The sequence below is a fragment of the Callorhinchus milii genome, unplaced genomic scaffold (genome assembly GCF_018977255.1).
Source record: "Callorhinchus milii isolate IMCB2004 unplaced genomic scaffold, IMCB_Cmil_1.0 Scaffold2, whole genome shotgun sequence".
Taxonomy (NCBI): domain Eukaryota; kingdom Metazoa; phylum Chordata; class Chondrichthyes; order Chimaeriformes; family Callorhinchidae; genus Callorhinchus; species Callorhinchus milii.
Genome location: NW_024704743.1, coordinates 75,506,200 through 75,528,676, shown reverse-complemented (window position 1 = coordinate 75,528,676; position 22,477 = coordinate 75,506,200).

Below are 22,477 nucleotides of genomic sequence, written 5' to 3'. Positions count from 1 at the left end.
ATGAGGAAAAGAAGAGGGCCAAAGATGGAGCCCTGGGGTATCCTGCAGGTGATCGGGTAGAGGTGGGAAGAGAAACCATTTGCTGAGATGAAGTGGAGGCAGTTCGTTAAGTAGGACTCGAACCATGCGAGTGCGGTCCCACTAAAGTGGAGAGGTGGAGGGAGGAGAGGCAATGAAGGATGATGGTGTGGTTGACTATGAGGAGGACTAGGAGGCAGAGGTCACAGATGGAGAGGACATTATTTGTGACTTTGACAAGTGCTTTCTCTGTGCTGTGGGCAGGGCGAAAACCAGACTGTAGGGGCTCGAGAAGGGAGTGGAGGGAGAGGTGTGACTGAAGTTGACCTGCAGTGCATTTCCAGGACTTTAGCAAGGAAGGGTAAGTTGGAGATGGGATGGTAGTGTGGTAGATTAGAGGGATCAAGGGTGGGTTTTTGAGGAGGGGTGTGATCGCAGCATTTTTCAGTGGGAGTGGAACAGAGCATGAGGAGAGAGACTGGTTGACCGTGTCAGCCAGCAGGGGGGAGAGAAGGGGGAATTGAGTGACCAGCATCTGAGTGGGGAGGAGGTTAAGGCAGCAGGTGGTGAACTTCATCTGGGTGATTGTGGTTGAGAGGAAGGAGGGAATAATGGGGGCAAACGAATGTAAGGAGCGGAGAGTGGCAAGAGTTGTGGCAGAGGGAGAAGTTGGTGTGGATGGTCTGGGTGGGGTGAAAGTGCACATGGGTGGGAGAATGATGCAGCCAAGCCTCAATCTTTGAGGTGAAGAAGTTAAAGACCTTGTTGCGCTTGGTGTTTGATGTGAGGATAGTGGGGGTTTGAAGAGGTGCACGGAGGAGGTGATGGATGGTGGAAAACAGTGTCTTTGGGTTGTTTTTGGCCTCCAGGATGACTTCGGAGTAAAAGTCAGTTTGAGCCTGTTAAAGGGAGAGGCGGTATGTGCGGAGGTGCTCGAGCCACAGATGGCGGTGAATCGTGAGACTGGATTTCTGCCATCTGTGCTCAAGCGTCTGGGTTTGAGTTTTAAGTGAGCGGAGATGACTTATGTACCAATGTGGGCGGGTGGATGGATTTGGAAACAGTCCTGGATTTCAGGGGAGCCAGAGAATTAAAGGTTGTGGAGAGATGGTCATTCAGCAGCTTGGTGGCTACATCAGGATCGCTGCAGGTGAAGGGCTAGAGGGAGAGGAGGTCTGAGGAAGACAAGGCAATTGTGAGGGATGCAGGGGGAAGCTTTTTCCAGAGGTGGAAAAAAATGGTGGAAGGTTTGGAAGAGCGGAAGGGGATACTGGAGAAGAGGGAGATGAGGAAGTTATCTGAGATAGCCTTGTCCATGATGGACATGTTGGAAATGTCAAGACCCTGTGTGATGACGAGGTCGAGGGGGTGGCCACAGTTGTGGGTCGGTGAGTTGATGTTGAGTGTGAGGTTTAAGGAGGAGGAGGGCAGTGAAATCCAAGAAGAGTTAAGGTGGAGATTGAAATCATCCATTATGAGCAGGTGTTCAGTGCAGAGGGACAGGGATGAGAGGAGAGAGAAGATATCAATGAGAAAGGAGCCAGGAGGTTTGGGGGGGATGGGGCGGTAAACTAGGAGGATTTTGAGGGAGCGGAAGGAGGGATGGTAGAGGGTGAGGTGCTCAAAGAAGGAAAAACAAGTCAGAGGAATAAAGGGATAGACCAAGGGAAGCTTTGAAGACGAGGGCCACCCCACCGCCATGTTGGTTGGGGCGGGAGGTGTGGTGAAAAGTGTAGCCAGGAGCGGAGGCTTCAACAAGAGGGACAGGGTCACTGGGGGAGATTTCCTTGTGTTTTGATTGGAATGCACACTTTCTCCATTGAAGGATGCACCTTGCTTACCTAATTCCAGGAGTTTTACACACACAATTGCAAAAGGGATCCAGAATGTGTGATGGGGTGCTGTTAAAGTTTAGCTAGCTTAAGATGAGAGCATTATCGAGCTTCTAACTGCTTGTCCAGCTAGGACAATCCATGGTCCCAGTGACTGGTCAGAGCCCTATCGAAGAGCCAGGTTTGCTGATCATTTTAAATGCCATAATGTAAAAGGCAATAACAGAGCATCTAAAAGGCATTAGATGTATTATGAAACCTCACATTTCCCATTCATTCCTACAGACCGCCCATGATACCGAACACAAACAAGCCCCTTCTCCCCATGGTCCAGTGATTGGATCTGAAGATATTTGCATTCAATTTCACAGAGATCAGTAGTTTGCTAAAATGAGAGCGCTGATTTTACTCAATCAATATCCTGTGAAGCTGGCCTTTCCTCAGACTGACTGACGGCTTGGGATTCCTTCTTCAATTTTCATAAGTCCCAGTGCGAATAATGCAACACTCGCAAACCAGAAGTTGCAATTAAATGTGAATGTCGCATTTCAGACACTGTGGTTTGATGAGGAGTATCTGAAGTGATTGCCATCAGGACTTTCAAACATTCTTCCTATTACAGTATGAAATGTAATATCCCACTGAGAATTGAAGGATCTCCCACTCCTCAATGCCAGTGAGCCTGAGCTACAAGCAGCCCTGGGACTGCAACCTGATTCCATCTGGGTGGGAATTAGGTGCTGAATTGCCTGCAATACCAGGTCATCCTAATGTCTGCCTATTCATGTGAAATAATGGCATTGACATCGTCAGATGCTCACTCATGTAAGGGATTCCTGGAAGAATGTGAAGGAAACATCTGCTGATGTGTAGCATGTCAACCACAAGGACAGGAAAAACTGGGCTCATGAAAAAATTTGGATCTGAGTTGTAACCTTGGGCTTAGTCGTAGGGAGGGGGGGAGGTGAAGTGAGGTGAGCACAGGGCAGGTGATTGTCCAGAGAAATGGAGGCAAAAATCAGAGAGATGGTCAACCAGAGGGCCATTCTCATATGCTCTTCTGGTGGCAGAAAATGGCATTGGGCAAGTTCTAAAGAGCAAGGCATTGGCTAACTCTTGGTTTGTGACCAAGTGGAAGCTAAAAGGAAAGGGAAAATTTAACACGATTACAGAATAGCAATGGTAAAATCAAAACAAGAGTAAAAATAAACGTCTTGGACTTTTGATGACCTGGTGAGTAAAAGCACATCACCCACCATGACTATCAATAAGGTGAGCAGCCTTACTCCAATTGGAAGGTAAATTTTGATTTGGACAAACCTGGACAACCCAGAAACAGACTCCATGTTTCTTTGAAATGGTCACAGCAGGGTGGGTCCCTGTATGTTCACCTGAATCAAACGTAGACAGAACCCACCTAAATTAAAATAAGACACTCAATAGGGAGTGTTGAAACTCTATCCTGGAGCAGCTACACCTATATATTCCCAGGTAGTTTCCTGATTTTGTTCCATACATAACTAATAACGACATTACATAGATTGCATTGTATATGTGGTCTAACATGCACTTTGAACGTACAATCTCCTTGTGGAAATGTACCTCGACGTATTGGTGCTTTCCTTGAGACTGCCCTCAATGCGATGTCTGTGCACACACGACCCCCGGCCTGATGAATTTTACCATTTGACTGCAGCTTTGCAATAGAATATATATAATATAATAATAATACTTGCATTTGATATAGCGCTTTTCACATCTTCTAGACATCTCAAAGCGCTTTACAAAATAAACTGTAAAGTGAATTGACTGTATATTTGTGGGCGAAATTGCGCAGCCAATTGCGCATAGGAGTGTCCCACAAACAGTAGTGGATTGAAGTGACCAATTTATTATTATTGTTTTTTTTCTCTTGAGGGATTATTATCAGACGTGTGGAGTAAGGAAACTTGCCCAAGTTTTCACCCTGCTGGGAATCAAACCCAGGTCTCTCACTTGCAAGGTGCTCTAACCACTGAGCTACAGGACTAGTTATAATAATAATAATAATCTTTACTTTAATCTAGCGCCTTTCACACCAGGAGGCCATCTCAATGTGCTTCCCAGGATTTACTCTGTGTAATGACAGTGTATTTTGTAGGGGCACGTGGCAAACCATTTTACCCACAGCAATGTCCCACAAACAGCCATGGAATGAATGAACAATTTTACTTGGGGACATTTTTGGCCAGGTCACCAGGAAAAACTCCATTATCTTTCAAATGTTGCCATGGGATAGTTAGTATCCACCTGAACAGACAGATATGACCTCAGTCTGAAGGATGGTGCCTCCAGCAATGCAGTGTTCCCCCAGGTTATCTATCACATAAACTTTCTGTGTAACTGAAGCTTCAATTCGCTTGCTGTACCATGCACTAGGTGTGTCAGCCTAGATTATCAAACGTGTGATCTTTAACATCTACCTAAGCAGGCACACAAAACCTAGATTTATAATACAATACAATTTATGTATTAGTTTGGATTTATATTCATATAAATACTTATATGACATAATTTAAAAGGCAATAACCGAGCATCTAAACTGGATAGGTATGACATACTTGAAACTGCTGGCTGGATACCCAAGCTAGGGGTGGGAGCCAAGAGGGATTGAGAGGGAAAAGATGCCGAGTAAAGGGAGAGAAGGAATGGGGAGATTTAACATCTCACCCAAAGAGCAATATCTCCAACAATAAGGTACTTCCCTCTCACTGAACTAGAGCATTAACCTCGACTGTGAGTTCAAAGATCCGACGTGGTGCTTGAACCCACAACCTTCTGACTCAGAAACAAGAATGTTACTGACTGAGCCAGGCTGACACCATAGTGTAGAGTTACCTCATGTGGCTGATAATATGCAGAGAGACAAATAACTATGTAAATGGAAGCCAATGTTCCACAATTTACATGAAAGGTGTATACTCACATTAGTTGTGAATTATCGGTTGATTCACAGTAAAACTGACAATCAAACAGCATAGAATTATTGATGCCAAATCCATCTAGCTGTGAAACGACATAATTTCAAAGAGACTGGTGTGAATGGTCTGATTTGAATTTCCACTGACCTGTCAGTACAATCTATGCTGGTAGTTGGCAAACACAGAAAACAAAAATTTCACTTAGTTTTAGCCTGAAAAATATTTTGTCTATTTAGATGGCACAGAATTGTGAAAAAAATTTAATTCAGTTATAATTTGGAAGCCGGTTTTGTTTTAAGAATTGCAGGAATCCGGCATAATTGGAATTCACTGAAAGACAAAATGGTCTGAAAATCTAAACACTGGATAGATAGATAGTATCTGGGGCACTGAGGAGGGACAGTCACACTCCCATCTAAATGCTAAGCAGTTGCGCTCAGTTTAGATCAGTGTTCTCAAATTGAATGCAATGAATTCCCAATCAGGTGTTTGCTTACAAAATACATAGTCACTATATTTAAAATGAATGTAAAGTGATTTGAGACATTCGCCTAACATGAAAGTCACTATATCAAATGCAAGGAATGCTATCTGCTATATAATCTTCCTTTGTAAATAAAGCTGCAAATGCATTGCTGCACCATGCACTGAACAGGACCAGATAAGGTCTCTGGGCTAATGGATAAGTCATTGGACGGGTAAATACTCCTGAACCTGAATACTGGGGGAAATGCATGGAAAATGTCTGCTACATTTGCCTAGAAGTACACAGTCACTACACTTGAAAAGCGATTCCCTGTGAAAGAAATTCCAATGTTTCAGGCACTATATCAAATGTTCTTGGTTCTATAAAAAGGAATAAGTGAGTGGGGTATGGTGAAAGGGGGGTACATGGGCCTGAAAGGATTGCTCTTAAAAGAGCCAGCATCGACACATGGGTCAAATAGCTTTCTTCTGTGCTGTAAATTCATTTGGTTCTACGGGTCTAAATGCAAGAATTATGATTTTATTATTTTTAGAAATGTCTCCTTGATCCGAATGACAGCTGGAAACATCAAGGTGTATCTTTACCGTTACTTGCTGAACAAAGTGAATCTTCAATGTGGAACTCCGGAACATCCCTTATATTACTCACATTGCATAATTAGCAGAGATTCAAATGGGTGGGTTGGCGTAAATGCTATGTCTTTGAATTCTATAATGTGTTATGGCACAGGTTAAGGAGAAACAGTCTGTTCTCTTTATTAACACCTAGCTGGTTCTTTTAGTGTAACAATCATAATAGGATCATACAATCTGTGGGCTCAATGCAGTTTATTGTAATAATTGCAAGTGAAGCAAAGCGTCTGAAGTAAGCAGAGTTCCTCATCATTGCACAAAGAAAGAATAAAGAAGTTATGTTTAATTTAGCCCCTCAACACATCAGAGTCCCAATGCGCTAAACAATAATTACTATCAAGTGTAGTGACTATCTTTTTAGGCAAAACATGGTAACTATTATGTATCACCAAATATCCACAAACACCCATGAAATAAATTATCAATTTTATCTGGAGGATTGTGACCCTGGGGGATATCCCTTTCTCTTTTCAAATAATGCCATGGGATCTTTAACATCCACCTGAACAAGTCTAAGCCAAATGATGGCACTTCTGATAATGTAAGGTAGCCCTAGTACTAAATTGGAGTGTCAGCCTAGATTGTGAGTTAAAATTCCTGTTGAAAAAGTAGAGCATTCCTCAGTGTGTACAAATGTACCTCATGCAGGCTTCATTTGATTATGGTAGGAAAATCCACTAAATAATAATATAACGCCTTTCCCATCAAGGGGACATCTCGAAGCGCTTCACAGGATTTACTGTGAAGTGTTGCAACTGTGCCTTTTGTAAGAAGATGTGGGGAGTCTGCTGAATTTGTCTCAAAGTCAAACAAGGAGGGAAAAGGTCAGTTAGTTATTCATTTTGCTGCTCAAAAAATGACTTAATTTAATAGATCCTGTTATTTCAAGAATCTAGTTTTAAAAATGACATATTAAATTTGCCTTGTGCACAGGCAATTCAATAAGTTACTGCTTTTCTATGTAATAGGGTGTCCGGGCACACTGAGGTCACTAAGAAGATCCAGTATTAAGTAGAATGTCAGCAAATATATAGGGCATTGTTAGCCAGGACACTGGGAAAAACTCCCTTCTCTTTTTGAGTAGTGTCGTGGGATCATTAATATCCACCTGAACGGCAAACAGAACCTTGGTTTAATGTCTTATCTGAAGAGTGGCACCTGTAACTATGCAGTACCCTCCAACACTGCATTGGAATGTCAGCCCAGACAATGTGAGTTCAAATCCCAATGTGGGGCATCAACCCACAACTTGCTGACTAAGACAATATCCTTTCCTTTTCGAATAGTGCCGTGTGATCTTTAACATCCGCCTAAGCAGGCACACAAAACCTAGATTTATAATACAATACAATTTATGTATTAGTTTGGATTTATATTCATACTTGAAACTGCTGGCTGGATACCCAAGCTAGGGGTGGGAGCCAAGAGGGATTGAGAGGGAAAAGATGCCGAGTAAAGGGAGAGAAGGAATGGGGAGATTTAACATCTCACCAAAAGAGCAATATCTTCAACAATAAGGTACTTCCCTCTCACTGAACTAGAGCATTAACCTCGACTGTGAGTTCAAAGATCCGACGTGGTGCTTGAACCCACAACCTTCTGACTCAGTGGCAAGAGTGTTACCTGCTGAGCCAGGCTGACATCTGCACATGTGATAAGGAGTGAGGATATTACTTTTGTTTAAAAAACAATACATCTGCTTGAAGCATTTGTTCAGATCCAGAAATCTAAACAGAAAATATAAAAACATGAAAGAGACGCAAAGGAAAAATTTGCTGTGTCTCTTAACCCATTCCTTGTGTTAATTAGCAGAAGGAATGTGTTAAGAAACTAGGCAAATTTTGCCCCAAAAGAGAGAAAAAGGGAGGAATAAAATAAAAAACTGAAAACTGAAACATTAATTTTCTTTGTTTTGTTGTTTCATTGATCCTTGGCTAATTGTTTAGCTTGAGTGGACGCTGATTCCAAATCCAGAGACAGGCGATAAGACAAAGGCTGACAATGTCATCCGCACGCCTCCCATGAGTTCTTGCTGTGCATTTATATGCCGCTCTTTGCTGCCTCTTCACAGTGGTAAGGGCACGTCTCTCCTCCTAGCCTCCACCATCTGCTTCATTTTCCTGTGAGAATTTGTTTTTTTTTCCCCGTCTCCAAAAAAAATTGTTCACAACAACAAACTGAGAAGATGTTTCTATCAACAGCAACCAGATTACTGTTCCACTTTTTCGACAGGTTTCATCTGCCATTGCTTTAGGAAGCAAGCATAGAGGGGCAAGAATATTGGTTAAAGGTAAAGGAAGATAGTATGATTTTAGTGGAAAGAATTACACAGATTTCCTGGAATCATAGAATGTTACAGCATTAAAACATGCCATTCAGTCCATGAAGTCTGCACTGGTGCTTATCTCCACATGAACTATCCAGTCGAATCCCATTCTCCTGAGCACTTCCCTTTTTTTTTTGATTTTTCTCTTTTTCAAGCTTCTATCAAATTCCTTTCCAAAATAATTTGTGGACTCTCCATAAACAATGGTTTGTGACAGATAATTTCATGATCCCTCCAAAAAATCCCTCCAAAATAAAAATAATAATAATAAGTTAGTCACTTAATCCATGACTGTTTGTGGGACATTGCTGAGCGTAATTGGCTGCCGCATTTCGCCCACACAATAAACAGTCAATTCATTTTACAGTATATTCTGTGAAGCATTTTGAGGTGTCTTGAAGACGTGATAAGGCACTATATCAAAATGCAAGGATTATTATGATCTAACCAGCCTCCGTATAAAGAATTGTTTTTGCTGACCATTTGTTTAATTTGTGTACAGTCGGATCATAGCAATTCTCACCTCTGAGTCAGAAGATTGTGGGTTCTATCCCCTTACTCAGTCTAAACTGACACTCCAATGCATTGCTGGGGTGTGTTTCATTGTTGGAGTTGCCATCCTTTGGATGAGACATTAAACTGACGCTCTATTTGCCTGTTCAGGTGGATTAAAGATTCCCAGGCACTACTCCCAGTGTCGTGGCCAACAATCTCCCAAATAAAATTGCTCAATCTTTTCATGGCTATTTGCAGCCCATTGCTGTGTGCAAATGGGCTGCTGCATTCACCTACAAATACACAGTAACTACACTTTACAGTATCTCTTGTGAAGCGCTTTGAGACGCCTTCCTGACATGAAAGACGCTATATCAAATGCAAGGATTGTTATTTATTTTCATTTTGTGATTTAGGATAGAAAAGGCAACATTCTATAACAGATTCAAAGTGGTACATTTAATCCGTCACAAAACTCCCATGATTCCAATTCGCAAATTTCAATATTTTCTCTCAATTCTTAAATCCAGATCAATTATGCACAAAGTACATAAGAGATGCCCGACACAGACATTAATGCAAATCCACTCACTACATCCTCCTAGTTTGAGTAACTTCCTCTTATCTTTACTCCTTGAAAGAATTCCAACAATCTCTCCATCCTTGCAGCCAAATTCCCCTGAATTTCATGTGCCATAATCTTTGAAATACGCCTCTTACGTGATACCTCATCAAAATGCTTTTTGAAAATCCATAAAAAAAACACATCCACTGCACAATCTTTACCTCTTTGTTATTTCTTTTAAAAATCTGTAAGATTGTCCCAGCATGTCCGAACTTTTTAGAAATCGGTGCTACTGGTTAGCTAGGGGAGCACAATTTTGCATTCAACATTTATAGAACAAAGAATAATATAAGTTTTAACATTATGCTTAACAGTTCTTGCAGAAAAAAAATCTAAGTGATGGAGTACAAACAGCACGGTCAATTCTGCATATTAGGTAGCCCGCATGTGTTACATGGTCTTAGCTTTAAGACCATTGTCTTAAAATTTAAAATCATAAAGAATTTTTGACAATTCACAAATTCATTTGGAATAAGACTAAATTGAAGAAATGTTCAAATGACAAGTTACCCATTAAATTAGGGGCAATTGCAGGCCAGGTATGTACAGGTAGCAGGGTGATGCAATACGTTGAGAGTGGACATTGCATTCCGAGTAACAGGGCCCACGATCAATTTCTGAGGTACTGATGGGTTATGTTGCTGCAGTTCAAATGGAGACTTCTTGATTGTGGTGCTGGGCTGTAGCTCTGCGTAGCAACGCATTAAAGGACTTCACAGGCATTTTCTGCAGACCGCTGGGTTTGTGTGAAATCACTCTCCAAGATTCTCAGCAAATCTGAGAGGCTTGGAGGCCTCAGCAGCGTCTGCTGCCTGCAGTGCTCCCAGCAGGAGCCGCCAATCAAAAAGGAGATTCCTGCAACAAATCGCCTGGGGAGCTTCCAGCACTTCAGCAGATACCTTAGACCAGATGGAAGATTGGACACAAGATATTGAGTCTCCCAACATTATTGGACTGTACTTCCTATAGGGAATAAATGATCTGAGATTATCAGCACTGTGCTTCTTTTTCTGCACTCCACTTCTGTTATCATTGCTAGAGCTGGACTCTCCTCATTATTTCCAACATTCCTGTACGCATCTGTCCTTTTATTTTTAAGGACAATATAGCGTACGTGATTTCTTTACAGCATCTCTTAGTGAGGAAACAAGTCACATAAAAAGAAAATGAGGGAATTCCTTCCTGTCAGCTGAAGTACATTAAGTTATACCAACACAAAAGACCATCATTCTGATGTTATCTGTTACCAAAGAGAATCATCAAAGTAAATTCTATCGTTAAGAAGTGTTGCAAATTGGACCTCTACCAATTACAGCTTTCTCTAATATATTGTGTGGACCTCTTCTACCCTGATATTGTGGAGTCCTGTAGCTTAGTGGTTAGAGTACTCGCCTCGCAAGCAATTCTCAGGCAGGACGAAACGTTGGGCAAGTTTCCTTATCAGCACATGTCTCTCTTTACCTAGCAGTAAGTACCAACCCAGTTGTTAGTTGATTGATGGATTGCTTTTCCAGGGGTAATAATCCCTTAAAAAAATAGTTTACTCAATCCACGACTGTTTGTGGGACACTGCGCAATTGGTAGCCGCGTTTCACCCACAAAATATACAGTCAATTCACTTTACAGTATATTCTGTGAAGTGCTTTGAAACGTCTCAAAGAAGTAATAAGGCGCTCTATCAAATGCAAGAATTATTATTATTATTAGATTAACACTAGCCTTGGGTGCTTTGTTTCAAGTCATGCCCTTTATTGTGGGCCTCCTATCAGCTCTTCCAAATCCTTAAAACAACATTGATGCAGACTATGTGTGCAAGGCTACTTCCCTTGCATTTGGAAGGTGGACTTCCCCCACTAAAAGCTCACCGTGCTTCTCCATTACCACATGAAAATGTGCTTCACCATGTGGGCATTGAATCATTCCCCCTTTGAATGCTGCAATCCACAATTAAAGTGGTAGATGTCTGGACACTTATGCCAATCAGTTGGAACGTTAACTGCGTTTACAAGTGTGAACTTTGGATTATTGCAGTGCATGTTGTTGGCTGCTGTGATTTTGAAAGCGCTAATGAAATTGAGTTTCTCACAAAAGGCAGTTCAAAATGTTGGGCACTGATACAATGTCATTAGCAGCCTTAGAAAATGTTGTTAAAATGGACTTAATGACACTTTTTAATGAACAGAGGAGTGCCGGACCCACAGTCTGAACATGTTTATACCACAATTCAGCTCACTATGTTGCTCATTGTGATAAAATTGCACTTTACAAACAAGCCAGTGGGGACAAAGTTGTCCATTTCTAGACATAGCAGCTTACAGAAACAATGACAGCTATCAGAGCTTTAATTTCATTGAATAAAACAATCTAGCAGTCCCAAATGACATTAAGAGCGGTCTTAGAGGATTTTACAAGCTACAGTATAAATCCAAGTGCATTCAATCTCTCAACTGAGCCATCTGGGATTTTCTGCAGTAGTTTACTGCACCTACGACTCACACCACAGAAGCATCAAGTTGAAAATATTATTTTTCTCTAAAGGAATATAAAAAGGTTGTACAATGTATAGCTCCATAAACACCCTATTGAAAGGATGGCTTCTCAATATGCTTTTAACATTGGATAAAAGACAGCAGTTTCAATGTCAGTGGATTTGTTTTCAATGAACCTTGATACTGGCACTAGCTGTGCTCATTTAACTTAGTCTAACTCTGTGGCGTATTTGATATACTTTGTGAAAATGTTATTGTCTAATTTCACTTTGCATATCTATTTATCTCCTGTCTTAAGAAGCACTGATATCATGTAGTAAATTATTACTGATACTGTATATAGACACAATACATTTTTGCTTCCTTACCAGACCTGAGTATCAATGGTGTGAATGTGTTGGGAAATAAGAGTCCCACCTTAGGAAGGCCATTCAATCAGGTGATGCAGTATCTTGGCTCACAAAGAAACCCGAGGAACTTTTTTGTCTGTATGTCTGTCTGTTTGTAAAGAGATGCAAATCATTGCCTTTAAATCTGTACCTTATGTAGTTAAATCCTGTGGAGTCCTGTAGCTCAGTGGTTAGAGCACTCGCCTTGCAAGTGAGAGACCTGGGTTCGATTCCCAACAGGTCAAAACGTTGGACAAGTTTCCTTACTCTACACGCCTGATAATAATCCCTCAAGAAAAAAAATAATAAATTGGTCCCTTCAATCCATGACTATTTGTGGGACACAGCTGTGTGAAATTGGCTGCTGTGTTTTGCCCACAAATATACCATCAATTCACTTTACAGTATATTCTGTGAAGCGCTTTGAGACGTCTAGAAGGCATGAAAAGCACTATATCATATGCATGGATTATTATTTTTATTATTATTAAGAATTAAAGATGTCTTTTCATGGTAATTTCCTATATTTTTAAACAGTAAAATGTCAAACACACCCCGATGTGTTGCAGAGAAACAGATTGTATATTTGTTATTTATAGTATTGAATCACTTAGATTCAAGCAAACATGATTAGACATGTACCGAAACCTTTTAAATATTTAAGATAGTTAATCTGTTCTTAAAAAGCATTGGTGACAAAAGCACTGGCATACTTACATTTAACAAAACATATGCAATGTACAGTCCTTGTGGAAAAATAGTGGTCAATATTGTGAACGAGTCTGTCAACCTCAGTTATAAGTTAACCTGTGCTTGCGTTGATGTAACCAATGTGCTGGGGATGTAATGTTGAGGTACCTAACACTCACCTAATACTTACCTAAGTGTTGCAAAGTTACATCTGTGGAGAGAGATTACAACTGGGTTTAGATTTATCCAATTTACTTACCATTTCAAAGCATGCTGAATTTGACAAATTGTGGAATTGAGTTTCAATAATGAAACTGGTTTTCAAAACTTTACGAGAAAACCAGCTACAAAATGAATTGTGTTAATTGTATTTGAGAGTTTGTCAAATTCTGGATACTCTAAAATGCTAAGAAAATAATGTAAATCTAGAGCGTGGTGGAATTTCTACCCTATGGCTTGCTTTTTTGTATTTCCCTTGATCTGGGTCAGTCTTCGTATTCTTTCACATTTGGTACAACTGGTCTCAGTGAGAGGAGATAAGGTTGAATGTTGGGACTTGGCGACCCACACTTTGTGGCTGACCCTGCACTTGCACTGCATAACCACCGGAGAACCTTGTTGTAAGATAATCCTCGGGCTTCACTAGCTCAGAGACCACATTATAAGCAAAGCATTCAAAAGTGGCCAATTTAGTAATCCTTGCATTTGATGTAACACCTTATCATGTTGTTGAGATGTCCCATAGTGCTTCACAGAATATTTTGTAAAGTGGATTGACTGTGTATTTTGTGGGTGAAACGCAGCTGCCAATTACGCAAGCAGTGTTCCATAAACAGTCTGGATTTTGAAGGGATGATTACCACCGGAAAGCAATCCATCAATTGACTAATAATCGGGTTCTTACTTACTGCTAGGTAAACAGTGACATGTGGAGTAAGAAAACTTGTGTAAGGTTTCGTCCAGCCGAGGAATCAAACCCGAGTCCTCACACTTGTAAAATGAGTGCGCTAATGACTACACTATGGGACTCCTCATCAGTGGCGACTTCATGACTTGCAACTTCTTGCAACTTGTCATCACGTCGCCACTGATGTCACTTCTTGCATTTTTCGTGTGTCGAGTTTACTTACCAAAAAAAATGGGTAGTTGTAAAATTGTGGCGTAGTGATGTAGAATCAGACAGGGAACAACTAATAGAGATGGATCATTGTAAGGCAAGTGTCTACATCAAGGAGTTTGCATGATTCATGACTAATGTGAATAAAGCTTAAGAGGTTTGTAAGCACTCATTTGAACATTAATATTAGATTATAACCTTTATTGCAGCCTGGGATCTGGTAATTTCATCATATATACTTTTTGATTTTACGTTTGGATTTGTTCTGATACCAGCTGTCCATGCCCTTCAAATATGTGGTGGTGCAATGACATTCACGTAATGAGATTTAGAGGATTTATCGAGAATAAATCACCATTTCTGAATTGTACATTCAATGTTGATCATGGGGAGAATCAATTGGAATAGTAGGGTGAAATTTGCACCATTTCATAATGCGTTTCATGGGATAATTATAACAAGGAACGTATTACAAAACTCCACAAATTTCTTACCTTACCTTAATTATCACCTGACCTGTCGATCATGCAAACTGCCAGTTTTGCAGGACTGAGATGGTCATACGAAATTCCTCCTGCAGAGCTGTGCTGTAATCTGCTGTTATCAAGGCAAATTTTGTGCACAAAAATAAAGAGAAAACCCACTTTATTCATTCTGTTTCTTGATCTTTCTTGTGTTGAAATGCCACAATTGGACCCAAAAATAGAAGTTCAGATCTGAATGTGAGCAGTCTATCTGAGGTGAAACATGAGAGCAGCATTAGTCGGTAGAAATTCCAGGAGTGAAAGAATAAGGGCAATGTTGTTTTTTTGCTCTGGTTCAGTAGTACAGAAATCTTCTGTGTTATTAACATGGAATTAACTCCTCTTATGTTCTGATAGAGTTTTATGCCCTATGGGACATATGAACCTGATTTCCGACAAAATCAATACAATACAAAATTATGGTTGTAAATCGCCTTTCACATCGAGAGGATGTCCCAAGGCACTAAACACAGGATTAGGGATTAGAACCCAAGCAGGGGGAGGGGGATTGGGATCGGGGATGGTGGAGGGCAGAGAAGGTGGCCAAAGGCACCCAAAGGCCAAAGGCCATAGCCACAGGCCTAGACGTAATGAAGGCATGTATGAGAGTTTCAGTGAACTGAGGGTTGAGGCGGTGGCGGACTCGGACAATGTTGCGGAGGTGGGGGAAGGCAGAGTGGGTCATGGCACGGATGTGGGGGAGAAAGACGGTTGAGGGTCAAGCAAGATGCCAAGGTTCCTGACTGGCTCAGTGGGGTTAAGTGTGCATCCTTGGATGCTGATGCTGTCAGCGCCTGAGGTGCGGAGGCGCTGGCGCGAGCCAATCAGGAGGGCCTCAGTCTTGCTGACATTCAGCTGTAGAAAGTAGGCTCTCATCCAGGACTTGGTGTCTGACAGACATTCTGTCAGACATCAGTGGATCCACAATCAAAGGTGGAGGCAGAGTGGTACAGTTGGATGTCATCCGCATGCATGTGGAAGTTGACCCCATGTTTGCAGATGATGTCACCAAGAGGGAGCATATACGGGTTGAAGAGAAGGGGAAGGAAGGAAACAAGCAAACCAGGCTGACACAGTAAGTCCTATGAAGCGCTTTGAGACATCCATGACATGACAGCTATTAAATCAAATACAAGGATTCAGACGTTTTTAAAATTATGTTATTACAGTTTAAATCATTCTGTAGAGATGGTTTCTAAGTGGTTTTCAATAACACCGCCATGTTACGTATGAATGAATGTCACTTTGCTTAGTATAGCGGGAATTAGACCTACAAGATTTGACATTTTAGAAAACAGGATGGGCCAGATGGACTACAAATGTTTTCTCAGTCTTTCTTATGTTGCCATGTTGCAATTTTGCAACTGATGTGCATGGCAACATAGGAAAGAGTGGAACTAAGTGTCATTAAGTGGTACTTTTATGCCTTCAGATCCATTTGCCAGCCCTTGCCCATTCCATTTTATTTGAGATATCGCCTCAAAGCAACAGCAGCAGCAACAGCAGTATATTGGAAATATCACTTGTTTCTGCAGGAGGCACGATTAGCGCAGATGGGCGTTCAAGTCTCTGCTCTCATTTACCGTTTACACGTGTGTCACCTTCCATTCTCTGAAAGATTTGTTTCATGACTAACCCTAATATAACGTCATGATTGAATTTGCTTATCTTTTCCTTCTTCCTACCCAACTCTCCAGTGTCCTCATTCTTGAAATCCTGTTAAAATATCTCCAATTTGAGATTCAAGTTGAATAAAGTGGGCTGGTACAGCCCCTAGGTGAAGTTTTATTGTTCATAATAAAAATAATGAGAACTTTACATTCTGTGACTGTATATTAACTTTTTATATTTTGAGGTTAAAAATGTCTGCACTATTCTGAAGCGCAATGTAAATGTTTGAAGATAGATATATTACCTGCAACATCAATATTCATTGATACAGACACAGGGATATTTCCATGTGCAGGAGGTGTGCATATGCAGTACTCTCAGTCTGGTATGGATGTTCTTAAGCAAGGTGATGTCAGACACCAAAAAGAAAAATTGCATTGTCATTTTTTTAAAAAATATTTAAAAATACCTATTATTCAGTCACTCAGATGAGATTATTTGCCAGCTAGTTGTTTGTGAGCAGTAAAATAATCTTACCTTTGGGCACTGTAGCAGACTGCATGGCTTATCCTGAATCCCCACTGAGATAGATTCACTATGATGGTAAAACACCTTTGAATAGAAGTGAAAGTTATATCACCTAAATCTAAGGGTAGTACTGAATCCCTGTTGATTCTGGTAATAGTTCACACTAAATTTTAACCTGCATATTATAATGCTGCCTTTATGCTGTCTTTTTAGAGGTGAATTGCTGTGATATTAGAAATGATTCACCTCCAACTGTGCAATGTAAACAGGGGGCCCAGACATTGCGAGTCTCACTGGGGGCCCTGCTGCTGGCATCACCTGGAAGAGGTTGTTTCAGGAACAGTGTGATTCACACCCACACGGTATAAACACAGTGGGTGTGAATCACACCGGGTTCGCTTCTCATAGCTCTCATGTGGTCCAAAGAACATCAAAATTGGTGGTTAATATGTTTTCAGCCCCAATTTGAAGCCACTTGGAGTGGGAACTATAAGACCAAGCTTCACATGCCTCATTGCTGACATTATTTTCTGGAGCAAATTGACGTAAATTGTAAATTATTTTATAATTATGTTATAAATAAAACACCGAATTTCTAAACATGAACTAAAATTGCTATTTATTGCCAATTATAATGAAAAAAATCTTGGCTAAGTGAGACAATTATCCCCAATTGTGTAGCGTATTCTCTAAGTCCTGTTGATGTTATCAATAAGCAACTCAAGTTGCATTTCTGCTAATACAGGGTGACCAAAAACTCATGATAACTACCCTATTATCTAAAAAAATCATAATTTCTTTAAGATTTATTAGACATTGTAAAGGTGTCATGATTTTTGATCACCCTGTAGTATCACCCAGACCCCTACAATAAATTATGGCATGTTAGAGTTAGGATTGTGCTAACTATTGCATCTTTGCCTTTCTCTTCATTGTCCTCAGTTAATGATGAAGAGACAATCTCTCCCCAACCTAAAGGCAGCAAAGGCAGCAATGAATCCATTGAACACTTCCGATTTTTCAAAAATCATTGCACTAATTCCTGACTCATACAATTGTTGAAAGCAAATTGCATATACGTAGCACCTTTCAAATAAAGGCACTTGACCAAAAGCTGGGCCGAAAAGCTATGTTTTAGGGATATTTTTGCTGGATAGATGGGTTAACAAGGCAAAGTGCTTCTGGGAAAGTGTTCCAGAGGACTGGAGCATTGTAATGGCTGAAGGTTCAGCCAACGTTAGTGGAACACAGAAAAGGCCATTTGACCCATCATGTCTGTCTGATGCTAACTCCCCCATGGGAGCCATCTACTCTATTCCCATCCCCCTGTCATTTTGCCATAACATTTAATATTATTTGACCTCAAGTATTTATCAAATTTCCTTCTAAATCCTGTTATAGACTCAACTTCAACAGCCATTGGTGGTGAAGTATTCCCTATTCTAACAGCCATCTGTGCAAAAATATTTCTTCTAACCTCTGTGTTTTTTTTCTTTTGGTGATAATTAATTTATGCAATAGTTGAAAATGTATGCTTTTAGGTGTTTTTGAAGTCGTGGATGAGGGAGGGAAGGAGGGAGGGAGGGAAGAAGATCCAAATGGTCACTCTCAATTCAAATACCAATTAAAAGTTATTCATAATTTTAAAACCTTGATTAGATTCCCTCCCCTCAAAACCTCTCTGCTCCAGCAAAAAATTCACATCTTTTGAAGCCGCTCCAAATAATTATAAAATCTCATCCTTGGTATCATTTCTGAATCATCACTATACGCTCTATGTGGATCTGATGTCTTTTTTAATGAGATACCCAAAACTGAAAGTAATACTGCAACTTTAAATTGCCTCCTTGCTCTTGTATTCAATGGTCATATATATTATCATCTCCGGTCATCCTCCATTGATAATCTTGACAGTTACACATTCACAATCCTCAATGAACACTGAGGGGGCAATATGTTTTAAGCAACTGTGCCTTTCCTTCATTCTCAACTTCATTCTCAAGTTTGCAACCTTCATGACAAGGTAGTCCTACTGTTCCTTTACAACCATTTTAATAAGCTTTTAATTACCATTGACCTTAGCTACCAGATTCACCAAAATGTGGAAAGATAGGGGTTTGACTTAGGCAAATTATTTTTTCAAACAGTCAACCTTATTTTATGGAAAATTCCTTGACTGATCGCTCAAATGACTTTTTCTGATTTGTATGTAAGACACTCTCAACTAATGAATATTAGAAATGAATGAATTATAATCCTTACAATCATTACATTTCATATGGGACTTCATGTCAGGAGGACAAGTCAAAGCACTTCACATGATTTACTTAAAATGCAGTGACAATGTATTTTTGTGGAAAACACAAAGCATAGTTGTAGACCGCAATGTTTCACAAACAGCCATGAAGGGAATGATCAATTTTATCTGGAGGATTGTTGGTCAAGATATTGGGAGAAACTTCTTTCTGTTTTCGAATAGTGCAATTTAATGTCCACCTGATCAGGCAGGTGGGACCTCAGTTTATTATATCAATTGAAGGACAGTACCTCCAACAATGCAGCTCTTTCCCAGCACAATACTGGATTGTTAACCTTGACTATGAAATCCAAGTGGGATTTGAATCAATAATCTTCTGACTCAGAGATGAGAGGGCTACCAACAGAACCAAGAATTAATGAATAGGATGAAATGTACCCTATGGCCCTGGTGATTGCACATAACAATTGGAGTTCCACCTTATTCCTTCTAGTTGTTTCAATCCTGGGTGCAAATTCTTCGAACATTTGGTCTTCTTGACCACAGCTTCCTTCCTGGATGGATTGGCACAGTTCATCGATAACACGTAATATTGCACAGTAACGCAAAAAAATTACCAATTGTATTGCATTTATTCCTAGCAAGAATTGCTTTGTTGAATTTGTAACCCCTGCTTGACTGAAAATTAATTAATAACGTCAGAGGACATTTCAAATCACTTCACAGAATTCAATGTAAATTGTAGTGACTATTATTTGAGATTTCAAAGATCCCATCGCACTATTCAAAAAGAGAAGTTTCTCCTTGTATCCTAGCCTACAAAATTCACAGTCACTAACATAATGGTGAATCCCGTAAGGTGCTTTGAGACGTCTTCCCAACATGAAAGGAGCTGTTATGTCAAATGCAAAAATAATAAAAAATATTATTACTATACCTCTATTAACTGATACTGGTAATAGTGCACAATTAAAGCATTGCACATTGTCATTGTATAGAGCTATGAGAAATTAAGGTTTTTTATTGAAAACAGTTAAAAAGAAAGTAGGACCACTGAAATATGTATACTTCTGTTGTTATCAGAAAGATCAGGACATGCTGTATTACGTTTGTCACATGGAAAAACACACAACAATGGCCATCAAAAGTAAAAGTGAGACAGCTCATATCTGATACTGGAAATACTGTTTACCCCTCCCTTGTGGTTGAGTTTGGTCCACTGCACCTGTACAAAGTTAAGATTGCACAGAATTATAGAAAATTCCTCAATTTCGTCTTAATCTGCAAATTGGTTCATCATATGGATGGTAGAAAACTAGCTTTCCGAGTAAGAGTTTTCCATACAACCTTACATTTTAAGACAAAATGCTTTTGCAGGCTGAATAGATAGAATCTCCGGCCTCATGTTGTGATTTATAACTGGATTTTGGCATTAATATTCACAGTGAATCAATGCAAAAGTGCAATACAATCAGAGTAGCGGAGTCCTGTGTGGAGTCCTGTAGTTCAGTGGTTAGAGCACTCGCTTTGCAAGCGAGAGACCTGAGTTCAATTCCAGGCAGAGGGCGAAACCTTGGGCAAGTTTCCTTACTCCACACAGAGCCTAATAATAATCCCTTAAAAAAAACAATAATAAATTGGTCATTTTCAATCCACGACTGTTTGTGGGACATTGCTGTATGCAATTGGCTGCCGCGTTCGCCCACAAATATACAGTCAATTCAATTTACAGTGTGTTCTGTGAAGCGCTTTGGGACGTCCTCCCGACATGAAAAGCGCTATATCAAATGCAAGGATTATTATTATAGTATAGGTTTTAAATTGTTCCTACAAGGCCTTCAGGGTTTAATGTTATTGAAGAGCAATTGGAAGAAGCATCCAGGCACCAACTTAGAGACACTCTGCAGTGCACTTGCACACAAGTCTGCTTGACCTGAGTAGAGCCCAGGGTGAGAGTGTTGCAGAACTGGCTCCATAATTCCAACCTGCCAGCTCCCATCATTCTCCAACAGGCAAATCAATGTTAGAAGTGTAACCCCCTCCATTTGTTATTGGCGTGGATCACGGCTAAAGCAAATGCCAATTAAGCGAATACAGCCAAGTTGACCAGGCAGCACATTCACTCCATCCCTGTAAAGAACACTGTTTCCCCCTCACTTGTGGTTACAAGGACAAGGAATGTCTCAAACAGCACCAAACTGATTCGATCTCCTAATAGCCTGACTCCAGCTTAGACTAGATATTGCATTATATGGTCTGATAGAGATGAACTGTATCTGTGTGTTATTTCCTTGAAACGATTGTTTTATTGCATCAAATATAATATAAATATATGTATTATTTCTAAAGTTAGATGGGGGTTAAAAAAAAAGGCAACCACAGATGTCATCCTCTGTGCAGTGATATGGAGATGGTTCCCTGCTGTCAGATATTCTAAATGTGAAAATTACTAAATCCAGATTTCCTACTTGTAATAAATGCAGCACAAGAACAGTAAGAAGAATATTTTATTGCAAAAAGGGTTAGTGAGTGACTGGAGGTTTTGTAGCGAGGCTGCTGGCGGCATCCCGATTCCCGAGCGATTGATTCCGGGAACAGTCTGGAGGCATCTTAGCCGAGGTGTAGCTCATTGGCAAAGGCCAACGTCTGTAGTATTATTTTATCGTATTTACATTAATTTCGGTTACTGTAGAAATGACTGTCGTACCAACAAGGGGGATGCAGCAGATTGATTGATTTTCCAGGGCATTCCTAATAATCGACTATTTTAAATGTTGAAAGAAATATTCATGCCACCTCCACCACACACACACACACACACACACACATAATGTTAAATGCATCATTGTAGTTAAACTGGTTGTCTTTGATATTGATGTAAGATGTCTGGAGCGCTGCGCGATGCAAGAAGAGATTTGGAGAAGAGACGCGTTCGGTAACGCCGAGGCTGAATGCCCACTGCTCAGTGGGCAGTGCCAGTGGCTGTCGCAGGCTGGTAACAGCGGGCTGGCAGGGCTGTGCTGTGCTGCGGCTCAGTGCTGGAGGAGGCGAGGGCAGAGGGACCAAGATGGAGCAGATTACACTGTCCATTCCACATCCACGTCCAACCCGATTCCACCAACTCGGATTCCTATCTTTCCAAAGTTCCTACCTTTCAGGGGTTTGTAATGTGCTATGAAGTTTCATGCCAGAAGTCGTAAACCATGTATAATGATTAAAAGATTGCAGAGTGCAAGGCTCGGGTTGTGTATTTCTCCGTGCAAAGGCAATGCATTTGGGAAATTGGAGCAAGCCGAACAGTTAAATAAGAATATCTTATCCCCCGTGGAACAACAAAAGCTCAGCGGTGTATTTATATTCTCACTAAAGTCTCTATCGCCCTGTATTAATAATGCATGGATTTGAGAGAGAAAAATGGTGTCATATGCACTGTAATAATTATTTAACTTAAGAGTTTAAGCCTGCGCTGTAGGAAACACATTGCCTATTTTGTTCAC